The 13,705-nt window shown below is 37.5% G+C and overlaps 1 non-coding gene and 1 pseudogene across 1 annotated transcript; both read left to right on the top strand.

Moving 5' to 3' along the window:
- Positions 1–1,072: 1,072 nt before the first annotated feature.
- LOC125755881 (non-histone chromosomal protein HMG-17-like) lies at positions 1,073–2,188 on the top strand (annotated as a pseudogene).
- Positions 2,189–3,837: 1,649 nt separating this feature from the next.
- On the top strand, positions 3,838–3,944 carry LOC112675774 (U6 spliceosomal RNA). Its single transcript, XR_003146052.1, has one exon. It is a non-coding gene; the product is annotated as a U6 spliceosomal RNA (small nuclear RNA).
- The last annotated feature ends 9,761 nt before the right edge of the window (positions 3,945–13,705 follow it).

Below are 13,705 nucleotides of genomic sequence, written 5' to 3'. Positions count from 1 at the left end.
TCATATAATTTCAGAGTTTTTAAGATTATGCCTGTTCGACTTTTAAACTGGATTCTGGGCTTCAGGAAGGCAGCCCTGATAACCCCACCTAACCTATTTCATTTGCTTTTGCTCCCCCACGACTTTTCTGGCTTCTCCAAATATTTCAGACCCTTAAATATTTGCTCTATGAATTATTTATCTCATTTATCTCTCTCCTAGTCATATTATTTATCTCTCATTTATATGATTGTCTCATTTATCTCCCTCCCTAATTATATTATTAGATTTTTTTAAAAACATAAGTAAACTTTCATTTTTTTAAACTAAGCAATACACCCAATATAGGGCTTGAACTCACAACCCTGAGATCAAGAGTTGCATGCTTTATTGACTGAGTCAGCCAGGTCCCCCATATATTAGATCTTTGACTCATAAATTTTCAAATTTTTTACATTTACATTCATCTATCTTACTGCATATTGGATTCCCCAAAAGCTCCGCAAATGTGGCATGTATGATGCTGAATGTGTCATCTGCTTGCTACCTCCCTTCCATATCTCATCTGTTCTATTTCACGTTATGCCTACACCATCCACTGTTTGGACTAGTCAGAAGCCTGGAAGTCATTTGACATTTTTCCTCTCTTTCACTGAACTCCAAAGTCATGTTCATCCCATCCCATCAATATCTTGCCAACAGTTCTCCCCATATCATCCCTACTTGATGTCATGCTATGAGTTCCAGACCCTTATTGGATGTAGAAATTACTTTTTTATATCATATTTATTTATTTGGGAGAGAGAGAGCAGGAGGAAGAGGGAGAGAATCTGAGGCAGACTCCACACCAGGCACAGAGCCTGATGTGGGACTTGATCCTATGACCACATCTGGATCATGATGTGAGCCAAAACCAAGAATCTAACATTTAACCAATGGAACCACCCAGTCACTCCAGGTGTAAAGACTACTTAAAATCTTTTTTTAAAAATCAAAAAATAATAAAATAAAATAAAATAAAATAAAAAATAATATGCTGAGCAGTGTGAAGAAGAAGAGGCAAGAACGAACCCCTGACCGGCCAAAGCGGATCCCGGCATCCAGCGCTTACGTCCCGCCACCTTCGCCACCATGCCCAAGAGAAAGGCTGAAGGGGATGCTAAAGGAGATAAAGCCAAGGTGAAGGATGAGCCACAGAGAAGATCTGCAAGGTTATCTGCTAAATCTGCTCCTCCAAAGCCAGTGCCCAAGTCTCAAAAGGCCCCTGCAAAGAAGGGAGAGAAGGCACCCAAAGGGAAAAAGGGGAAAGCTGATGCTGGCAAGGATGGAAATAACCCTGAAGAAAATGGAGAGATACCAAAACAGACCAGGCACAGAAAGCTGAAGGTGCTGGAGATGCCAAGTGAAGTGTGTGCATTTTTGATAACTGTACTTCTGGTGACTGTACAGTTTGAAATACTATTTTTTAATCAAGTTTTATAAAAAAGCAGAATTTTGTTTTACTATTTTTTTAAAGCTATGTTGTTATCACAAAGAACACTTCATTTTTGTTTTGGGGGAAGGGCATAGGTCACTAATAGAATATCTCCGAAGCTATATTGATAACATGGGGAAAAACACCTTTCCCTTCTAGTTTTGAGAAACTTCCTCTTGGCTCCCAGGAGGAGGGATTCCTTGATGTTGACACACGTGAGCCACCTTGGTGATGTGGAAAAACTAAAAATCATTTTTTTATGTCCTCTTCTCCCTCTCTGCCTTCAACATAGACTTGACTCCCTTAAACCCAGAGACCTGTTGGAACCTGACCCCAAGAAGTGGTTCCCAGTATGTCAGGCAATCTGGACTTTACAGTTTCACCACTGAGATGGCGTCCCTCAAAAGAGTTCCTTTTTTTTAGCTTGTGGATCTTCAGATTGATAATTCTGCCATTTTCATTTCATTTCCTGAAAGTCAGGGTCGACTTGTGAAAAGTTGTTAAACATGCTAAATGTGAGCTGTCAACCATCCCTCTAAACTTTCCCTGTTCAGAGCATCACATGAAGACTTCATTGGGTTTTATAATGGCTTTCTGTTTTTGGTAGTCCATTGAAGAAGGGAGTTTGAAAGTTGTTGTATACTGTTAACGATCGTCCGCCCATGTCCTGCCTGAAATACCATGATTGTTTATGAAAAGTATCTTTAATAAAGTTGGATACAGTTTGAAAAAAATAAAAAATAAAATAAATAAATAAATCATATGCTAATCTTAATAGATGCAGCAAAGGCATTTGACAAAATTTAACACTGATTTATGATAAAAACTCTAAACAAAATAGGTATACAGGGAATTTACCTCAACATGACAAAGACCGTATATGACAAGCCCTTAACTGACATCATCCTCAATGGTGAAAAGCCAAGAGCCTTTTCTCTAAGATCAGGATAAGACAAGGATGCCTGCTCTTACCATTTTTATTCAACAGTACTGAAAGTCCTAGCCACAGCAATTACGCGATAAATAGAAACAAAACACATCCAAATTGGAAAGAAAGAAGTAAAACTGTCACTATTTGCAAATGACATAATACTATATATAGAAAACCCTAAAGACTCCACCAAAAAACTAATGTACAAATTCAGTGAAATTGCAGGATATAAAATCAATATACAAAAACTTATTTTGTTTTTATTCACTAATAGCAAACTATCAGAATGAGAAATTATGGAAAAAATCCTAGTTAGAATTACATTATAAAGAACAAAATACCTAGGAATAGATTTAACCAAAGAAGTGAAAGACCTGTACACTTAAAGCTATAAGACATTGATGAAAGAAATTGAAGAAGATATAAATAAGTGGAAAGGCATTCCATGTTCATAGATCGGGGGAATACATTAGATTCCCAGAAATAAGTCAATGAACTCCTTGACATCAGTCTTGGTGATGATTTTTAAAATCTGACACCAAAAGCAAAGATCACAAAAGCAAAACTAAACAGTTGGGACTATATCAAATTCAAAGGCTTCTTCACAGCAAGGGAACCCATCAACAGAGTGAAAAGGCAACCTATTAATGAGGTTGCAAATCATGTATCTGATAAAAGGCTAATATTCAAAATACATAGTACCTTATACTACTTGATAGCAAATAAGCAAGCAACACAATTTTCAAATGGGCAAAAGATCTAAATAGACATTTTTCCAAAGAAGACATTCAAATGGCCAACAGGTACAGGAAAAGATGTACAACATCACTAATCAACAGGGAAATGCAAATCAAAACTACAACGAGATATCACCTCACACCAGTTAGAATGCTATTACCAAAGAGACAAGAAACAAGTGTTAGAGAGAATGGGAGCCTTTGTGCACTGTTGGTAGGAATGCAAATTGGTGCAGCCCCTGTGGAAAACAGCCTGAAGGTTTCTCAAAAAATTAAAAGTAGAATTCCCATATGATCCAGCAATTTCACTTCTGAGTATTTAGCTGAAGAAAATGAAAACACTAATCCAATGATATGTGCACCCTCATGTTAATTGCAGCATTAAATAAAATAGCCAAGATATGGAACCAACCTAAATCCCTTTTAAAGGATGAATAGATTTAAAAAACTGTGATAGGGATGCCTGGGTGGCTCAGCGGCTGAGCGTCAGCCTTCAGCTCAGGTTGTGATCCCAAGGTCCTGGGATGGAGTCCTGCATTGGGCTCCCCTCAGGGAGCCTGCTTCTCCCTCTGCCTATGTCTCTGCCTCTCTCTCTGTGTCTCTCATGAATAAATAAATAAAATCTTTAAATAAATAAATAAATAAATAAATAAATAAATAAACTGTGATACATATACACAATGAAATATTATTCAGCCATTGAAAAGAATGAGATCGTGCTCGCTTCGGCAGCACATATACTAAAATTGGAACGATACAGAGAAGATTAGCATGGCCCCTACGCAAGGATGACACGCAAATTCGTGAAGCGTTCCATATTTTTAGAAGAACATGCAACCAAGAATACTTTATCCAGCAAGGCTCTCATTCAAAATGGAAGGAGAGATAAAGAGCTTCCAAGACAGGCAGCAACTAAAAGAATATGTGACCTCCAAACCAGCTCTGCAAGAAATTTTAAGGGGGCCTCTTAAAATTCCCCTTTAAGAAGAAGTTCAGTGGAACAGTCCACAAAAACAAAGACTGAATAGATATCATGATGACACTAAACTCATATCTCTCAATAGTAACTCTGAATGTGAACGGGCTTAATGACCCCATCAAAAGGCGCAGGGTTTCAGACTGGATAAAAAAGCAGGACCCATCTATTTGCTGTCTACAAGAGACTCATTTTAGACAGAAGGACACCTACAGCCTGAAAATAAAAGGTTGGAGAACCATTTACCATTCGAATGGTCCTCAAAAGAAAGCAGGGGTAGCCATCCTTATATCAGATAAACTAAAATTTACCCCAAAGACTGTAGTGAGAGATGAAGAGGGACACTATATCATACTTAAAGGATCTATTCAACAAGAGGACTTAACAATCCTCAATATATATGCTCCGAATGTGGGAGGTGCCAAATATATAAATCAATTATTAACCAAAGTGAAGAAATACTTAGATAATAATACACTTATACTTGGTGACTTCAATCTAGCTCTTTCTATACTCGATAGGTCTTCTAAGCAAAACATCTCCAAAGAAACGAGAGCTTTCAATGATACACTGGACCAGATGGATTTCACAGATATCTACAGAACTTTACATCCAAACTCAACTGAATACACATTCTTCTCAAGCGCACATGGAACTTTCTCCAGAATAGACCACATATTGGGTCACAAATCGGGTCTGAACCGATACCAAAAGATTGGGATTGTCCCCTGCATATTCTCGGACCATAATGCCTTGAAATTAGAACTAAATCACAACAAGAAGTTTGGAAGGACCTCAAACACATGGAGGTTAAGGACCATCCTGCTAAAAGATAAAAGGGTCAACCAGGAAATTAAGGAAGAATTAAAAAGATTCATGGAAACTAATGAGAATGAAGATACAACCGTTCAAAATCTTTGGGATGCAGCAAAAGCAGTCCTAAGGGGGAAATACATCGCAATACAAGCATCCATTCAAAAACTGGAAAGAACGCAAATACAAAAGCTAACCTTACACATAAAGGAGCTAGAGAAAAAACAGCAAATAGATCCTACACCCAAGAGAAGAAGGGAGCTAATAAAGATTCGAGCAGAACTCAATGAAATCGAGACCAGAAGAACTGTGGAACAGATCAACAAAACCAGGAGTTGGTTCTTTGAAAGAATTAGTAAGATAGATAAACCATTAGCCAGCTTTATTAAAAAGAAGAGAGAGAAGACTCAAATTAATAAAATCATGAATGAGAAAGGAGAGATCACTACCAACACCAAGGAAATACAAACGATTTTAAAAACATATTATGAACAGCTATACGCCAATAAATTAGGCAATCTAGAAGAAATGGACGCATTCCTGGAAAGCCACAAACTACCAAAACTGGAACAGGAAGAAATAGAAAACCTGAACAGGCCAATAACCAGGGAGGAAATTGAAGCAGTCATCCAAAACCTCCCAAGACACAAGAGTCCAGGGCCAGATGGCTTCCCAGGAGAATTTTATCAAACGTTTATAGAAGAAACCATACCTATTCTCCTAAAGCTGTTTGGAAAGATAGAAAGAGATGGAGTACTTCCAAATTCGTTCTATGAGGGCAGCATCACCTTAATTCCAAAACCAGACAAAGACCCCACCAAAAAGGAGAATTACAGACCAATATCCCTGATGAACATGGATGCAAAAATTCTCAACAAGATACTGGCCAATAGGATCCAACAGTACATTAAGAAAATTATTCACCATGACCAAGTAGGATTTATCCCTGGGACGCAAGGCTGGTTCAACACCCGTAAAACAATCAATGTGATTCAACATATCAGCAAGAGAAAAACCAAGAACCATATGATCCTCTCATTAGATGCAGAGAAAGCATTTGACAAAATACAGCATCCATTTTTGATCAAAACTCTTCAGAGTGTAGGGATAGAGGGAACATTTCTCAACATCTTAAAAGCCATCTACGAAAAGCCCACAGCAAATATCATTCTCAATGGGGAAGCACTGGAAGCCTTTCCCCTAAGATCAGGAACAAGACAGGGATGTCCACTCTCACCACTGCTATTCAACATAGTACTGGAAGTCCTAGCCTCAGCAATCAGACAACAAAAAGACATTAAAGGCATTCAAATTGGCAAAGAAGAAGTCAAACTCTCCCTCTTCGCCGATGACATGATACTCTACATAGAAAACCCAAAAGTCTCCACCCCAAGATTGCTAGAACTCATACAGCAATTCGGTAGCGTGGCAGGATACAAAATCAATGCCCAGAAGTCAGTGGCATTTCTATACACTAACAATGAGACTGAAGAAAGAGAAATTAAGGAGTCAATCCCATTTACAATTGCACCCAAAAGCATAAGATACCTAGGAATAAACCTCACCAAAGATGTAAAGGATCTATACCCTCAAAACTATAGAACACTTCTGAAAGAAATTGAGGAAGACACAAAGAGATGGAAAAATATTCCATGCTCATGGATTGGCAGAATTAATATTGTGAAAATGTCAATGTTACCCAGGGCAATATACACGTTTAATGCAATCCCTATCAAAATACCATGGACTTTCTTCAGAGAGTTAGAACAAATTATTTTAAGATTTGTGTGGAATCAGAAAAGACCCCGAATAGCCAGGGGAATTTTAAAAAAGAAAACCATATCTGGGGGCATCACAATGCCAGATTTCAGGTTGGACTACAAAGCTGTGGTCATCAAGACAGTGTGGTACTGGCACAAAAACAGACACATAGATCAGTGGAACAGAATAGAGAATCCAGAAGTGGACCCTGAACTTTATGGGCAACTAATATTCGATAAAGGAGGATAGACTATCCATTGGAAGAAAGACAGTCTCTTCAATAAATGGTGCTGGGAAAATTGGACATCCACATGCAGAAGAATGAAACTAGACCACTCTCTTGCACCATACACAAAGATAAACTCAAAATGGATGAAAGATCTAAATGTGAGACAAGATTCCATCAAAATCCTAGAGAAGAACACAGGCAACACCCTTTTTGAACTCGGCCATAGTAACTTCTTGCAAGATACATCCACGAAGGCAAAAGAAACAAAAGCAAAAATGAACTATTGGGACTTCATCAAGATAAGAAGCTTTTGCACAGCAAAGGATACAGTCAACAAAACTCAAAGACAACCTACAGAATGGGAGAAGATATTTGCAAATGACATATCGGATAAAGGGCTAGTTTCCAAGATCTATAAAGAACTTATTAAACTCAACACCAAAGAAACAAACAATCCAATCATGAAATGGGCAAAAGACATGAACAGAAATCTCACAGAGGAAGACATAGACATGGCCAACATGCATATGAGAAAATGCTCTGCATCACTTGCCATCAGGGAAATACAAATCAAAACTACAATGAGATACCACCTCACACCAGTGAGAATGGGGAAAATTAACAAGGCAGGAAACAACAAATGTTGGAGAGGATGCGGAGAAAAGGGAACCCTCTTACACTGTTGGTGGGAATGTGAACTGGTGCAGCCACTCTGGAAAACTGTGTGGAGGTTCCTCAAACAGTTAAAAATATACCTGCCCTACGACCCAGCAATTGCACTGTTGGGGATTTACCCCAAAGATACAGATGCAATGAAACGCCGGGACACCTGCACCCCGATGTTTCTAGCAGCAATGGCCACGATAGCCAAACTGTGGAAGGAGCCTCGGTGTCCAACGAAAGATGAATGGATAAAGAAGATGTGGTTTATGTATACAATGGAATATTACTCAGCTATTAGAAATGACAAATACCCACCATTTGCTTCAACGTGGATGGAACTGGAGGGTATTATGCTGAGTGAAGTAAGTCAGTCGGAGAAGGACAAACATTATATGTTCTCATTCATTTGGGGAATATAAATAATAGTGAAAGGGAAAATAAGGGAAGGGAGAAGAAATGTGTGGGAATATCAGAAAGGGAGACAGAACGTAAAGACTGCTAACTCTGGGAAACGAACTAGGGGTGGTAGAAGGGGAGGAGGGCGGGGGGTGGGAGTGAATGGGTGACGGGCACTGGGTGTTATTCTGTATGTTAGTAAATTGAACACCAATAAAAAAAAAAAAAGAAAAGAAAAGAATGAGATCTTGTATTTTGTGACAACGTGGACAGAAACTGAGGGCATGATGCTAAGTGAAATAAGTCAGACAGTGGAAGACAAATACTGTATGATCTCAGTTATATGTGGAATTAAAAACAAAACAAAACAAATCAAGCTCATAGACACAGAGAATGGCTTGGGGGTTACCATAGGCAACCTATTTTAGAAAGGTTTATTAATTTTTTATAGAAACTATCAAGTTTATTATTACTGTAAATAAAACAATCTCTAATTAGCTATTGCTGGGATATGTAAATGCTTTATTTTTAATGTTTATTTTCAATTGAGTATCTTGCTGAAATTTTATAAGAATGCTAATTTTCAAATTAATCACATCATCTGCAAGTGGTTATATTTTTTTCTCCTTTCCCAAAGTTATGCTTCCTCAGTGGATTCCTTAATTTTATTTCTCACCTGAAGCATGTATATAGTGCTTCATAGTTAATTTGTTATTGATTTCATATTCCTTTAAGCATACCATAGTAAGTTTTACCAGGGATATAAATTGAATTATAACATTTTTAGGTATTTAGTAAATGACTGTATGGCTTTCCTCCTTTACAAATAGAATAAAATATATTTTTCTTATTAGAAAGCCAAACTTGTATTTCTAGAATGAATGCTAGCCTACTTGGTCATGGATTAATGTTCCAGTGATATACATGTGGTATTGCTTTGTTCATAATTCTTCAAGATTTTTCAATCTATTTAATTCTTTCCTACCTTTTTTTATTATTATTATTCATTCATGAGAGACACAGAGAGAGAGAGAAGCAGAGACACAGGCAGAGAGAGAAGCAGGCTCCATGAAGGGAGCCCGATGTGGGACTCGATTCCGGGACTCCGGAAACACGCCCGGGGCCAAAGGCAGGCACTCAACCGCTGGGCCACCCAGGCGTCCCTTTCCTACCTTCTTTGACAAGTTTTGGTACTGGGTTCACACTAACTGTATAAAATGAATTAGGATACTTTTTCTACATTCTGGAACAGTTTACATGGCTTTATATATTTCTTCCTTGAAATGTTAAAACAATTATCCTATAAAACACCTGGACTTGATTCTGCTTCACAAATAGCATATTTTCTTATATTCTTTTGAAGAGACCAAAAGTTTCATGAAAATTTCTCCCAGTTTCTGGAAATGAGATTATATACGGACAGAGCATAATTATGAAATTCTGTGCTTAGGACAATATTCCTTTTCTTTATTCTGTTCTAAGTCCCACCACTTTCACCTCACACAGGCCTGTGGCTACTTCACTCATCTTTGCTATAGTGAGAGTGTTGGGGCTAGCAAATTTTTGTTTATTTTTTCAGCTGAAAAAAATTTTAATGTGATACTTATACACATTGGTAACAATTAAATTATTTTTGAAAACGTAAAATAGAAAAAATAAAAATTCTCTAAAGTACTTCATGAGCAGCAAAATTAAATCATCAGTGTTTGTGAATCTAGGATATATAGAAAGGCTATGAAGGTGGTAGTTAAAAATTCTCTAAAAGGAGAAATTTCTAATATATTAGGAAGAATGGGTGTAGAGGGGATTCAAAAAAAGAAAAGAAAAGAAGGAATGACAACATCCTCTAACCCTGTTCCCACATAAGCACCAATTTTATTCCAAATAATCTCATAATTTTAAAACGCTTTTACAAAAACTAACTCCAGTATCAATTCTGGAAATTCCATCTTGTACATTACTAAGAACTACCTTAGTTGAGCTAAAACACTCCAACATTCCATAGCTTTTACAGATCTAATTTAAAAGTTCTTTAAAAATGCACTCTGAAAATTATAGAACGCTGGTGAAAGAAGTTGAAGAGGACACAAGAAATGGGAACACATTCCATGCTCATGGATTAGAAGAACAAACATTCTTAAAATGTCTGTACTACCCAAAGCAATCTACACATTCAATGCAATCTCTATCAATATACCACCAGCATTTTTCACATCAAACAATCCTAAATAATCCTAAAACTTGTTTGGAACAACAAAAGACCCTGACCAGCCAAAGCACTCTTGAAAAAGAAATCAAGGCTGGAGGCATCACAATTCTGGATTTCAAGGTGTATTACAAAGCTGTGATCATCAAGACTGTATGGTACTAGCACAAAAACAGAGACATAGATCAATGGAACAGAATAGAGAACCCAGAAATGGCCCTCAACTCTATGGTCACCTCATCTTCGACAAAGCAGGAATGAATACTCAATGGAAAAATGACAGTCTTTTCAATAAATGGTGTGGGGGAAACTGGACAGCTACACGCAGAAGAATGACACTGGACCACGTTCTTACACCATACATAAAAGTAAATTCAAAATGGATAAAAGACCTAAATGTGAGACAGGAAACCATCAAAATTCTAGAGGAGAAAATCAGCTTGACCTCGGTCACAGCAACTTCTTACTAGACACATCTCTAGAGGTAAGGAAAACAACAGCAAAAAATGAACTATTGGGATTTCATCAAGATAAAAAGCTTCCGCAAAGGAAACAATCAACAAAACTAAAAGGTACCTATGGAATGGAAGAAGATATTTGCAAATGATGTATCTGATAAAGGGTTAGTATCCAAGATTGATAAAGAACTTATCAAACTCAATACCTCAGAAACAAATAATCCAGTTAAGAAATGGGCAGAAGACATGAATAGACACTTTTCTGAAGAAGACATCTATGTGGCTAATAGACACATGGAAAGATGCTTAACATCACTCATCATCAAGGAAATAAAACCAAAACCACGATGAGACACCACCTCACACCTGTCAGAATGGCTAAAATTAATGACACAGGAAACAACAAATTTTGGAGAGGATGCAAAGAAAGGGGAACCTTCTTACACTGTTGGTGGGAATGCAAACTGGAACAACCATTCTGAAAAACAGTATGCAAGTTCCTCAGAAAGTGAAAAATAGAAATACCCTATCAACCAGCAAGTGCACTTCTAGATATTTACCCAAAGGATACAAAAATATTGATTCAAAGGAGTACATGCACCCCAATATTTATAGCAGCATTATTAACAATAGCCAAACTATAGAAAGAGCCCAAATGTCTATACTTTTTCAACCATTCTCCTAATAACCAGTCAGTAATTTCATTTATATATATATGTTTTTATTGAAGTTCGATTTGCCAACATCTAGTATAACACCCAGTGTTCATCCCATCAAGTGCCCTCCTCAGTGCCCGTCATCCAGTCACCCCATCCCTCTGCCCACCTCTCCTTTCACTACCCCTTGTTCGTTTCCCAGAGTTAGGAGTCTCTCATGTTTTGTCACCCTTTCTAATTTTTCCCCACTCAGTTCCCCTCCTTTCCTCTATAATCCCTTTCACTATTTCTTATATTCCCTGTATGAGTGAAACCATATAATGACTGTCCTGCTCCAATTGGCGTATTTAACTCAGCACAATACCCTCTAGTTCCACCCACGTCGAAGCAAAAGGTGGGTATTCGTCCTTTCTAATGGGTGAGTAATATTCCATTGTATATATAAACCACATCTTCTTTATCCATTTATCTGTTGATGGACATTGAGGCTCCTCCCACAGTTTGGCTATTGTGGACATTGCTGCTATAAAAACTGGGGTACAGGCGTCCCAGTGTTTTGCTGCATCTGTATCTTTGGGGTAAATCCCCAGTAGTGCAATTGCTGGGTCATAGGGTAGCTCTATTTTTAACCCTTTGAGGAACCTCCACACAGTTTTCCAGAGTGGCTGCACCAGTTCACATTCCCACGAACAGTGCAAGAGGGTTCCCCTTTCTCCACATCCTCTCCAACATTTGTTGTTTCCTGTCTTGTTAATCTTCACCATTCTCACTGGTGTGAGATGGTATCTCATTGTGGTTTTGGTTTGTATCTCCCTGATGACAAATGATGCAGAGCATTTTCTCACGTGCTTGTTGGCCATGTGTATGTCTTCTTTGGTGAAATTTCTGTTCATGTCTTCTGCCCATTTCATGATTGGATTGTTTCTTTGCTCTTGAGTTGAATAAGTTCTTTATAGATCTTGGATACTAGCCCTTTATCTGATATGTTAGTTAGTAATATCATTATCTATCAGTTAGAATAACATCTGAAACATATTTATTTCCCTGTCTCCGTATGTTTACCTCTTGAAAGAGATTATCAAATAACCTACGTAACCACCCACTTAATACAAAAGGACTCACATCGCTGTGGTTTTAAAACTTTACTTGAAGACCTGCTTGCACATCAGCTGTTCCCAACTCTCCTGCAGGGGCTTTGTTTCAGCTCTTATCTCTGGCTAAAATGAACATAAGCTATAACACACAGCAGGAATAGGGTACAGTTGCATGTTGGGACTGCATTAAAAAACCCATGAATTAAAACCCAAGACCCAGTTAAACCTAAATAACGTTACTGCAGCTTCATGGCAGCACAGGTAAACTAAAACAGCTCTTCCTGAGAATTTACAGACTATAAATTAAGACAATCACGGTACAGTCAATCTGCAAGCAAAGGAAGACGATGAATTGATAAGTTTAATTGATACCAGTCTAAAATCTGCTGAGTTGAGGTTAGAGTTTGACAATAACTTACTATGGTGAGGAATTGTGTGCTAGGCACCAAGCAGATAATATGACCTTCTATCACACAACTACAGATAATTTTAAGATGTATTATACTTACTATTCAAATATACTGAGGCCTGATAACATACCTAAGTTCATGACCATGCAAATCACAGGTGAGGGGAAAGGAGGGGCGGGGGCAGAGGAGCTGAACTAAAACCAAAATTTTACTGTTATAACATGAGATGAGACAAGTGTTTAATCTGCCTCCAAAGAAACACTAGACTATACCAGGATCAGGAAAATAAAGCTTAAGATCTATGTCCTTTATTTATAATTTAAAAACTGATTATACCCATGTTTGCTCAGGGGAAAGAAGAGGAAATATAAAAAGAAAGCCCTTGGTTCTTACAATGAAATCCAAATTAGTGCCATAACAAGCCCATAATTGTTTCCTAATATAAAACCAGTTACCAACATCATTTTAAATCTCTTCTGTCTGCTTCATTCTCATTCCCAAAATTCATTTCAGTACATCTGCAGATATAATTTTAGTATCTTTTTCATTTTCACCTGTGGCATCACAGAGTATCAGTGTGCAGTAATTCACTCTGACTACCACCTTAAATCATTCTTAGTTTTATATACTCTGTGTTACCTAAAATTCATTTAGCAGCAATGAATTAAAGAACCAAGATATCCTTAGTTATATCCACTCTGATTCTCATCTGTCACTGAGTATGTATTATAGGTATGCAGTAATAATTGATGAATCTCACTTTTCTACGTTTATTGGAAATTGTAACTTAATAAACAAAGTTGAACCAGTACAGAATTTAGGAAGGCCTACATCATCACAGTAAGATGTCCTCATTAACAAAATCTTAGAAATAAAAAATTCATACTTGACTTTGGAAAGCTTCTTCATAATAGTACTGAAC

Source organism: Canis lupus, chromosome 10 (assembly GCF_003254725.2).
Source record: "Canis lupus dingo isolate Sandy chromosome 10, ASM325472v2, whole genome shotgun sequence".
Classification (NCBI taxonomy): Eukaryota; Metazoa; Chordata; class Mammalia; order Carnivora; family Canidae; genus Canis; species Canis lupus.
This window is presented reverse-complemented; position numbering and strand designations above follow the sequence as displayed.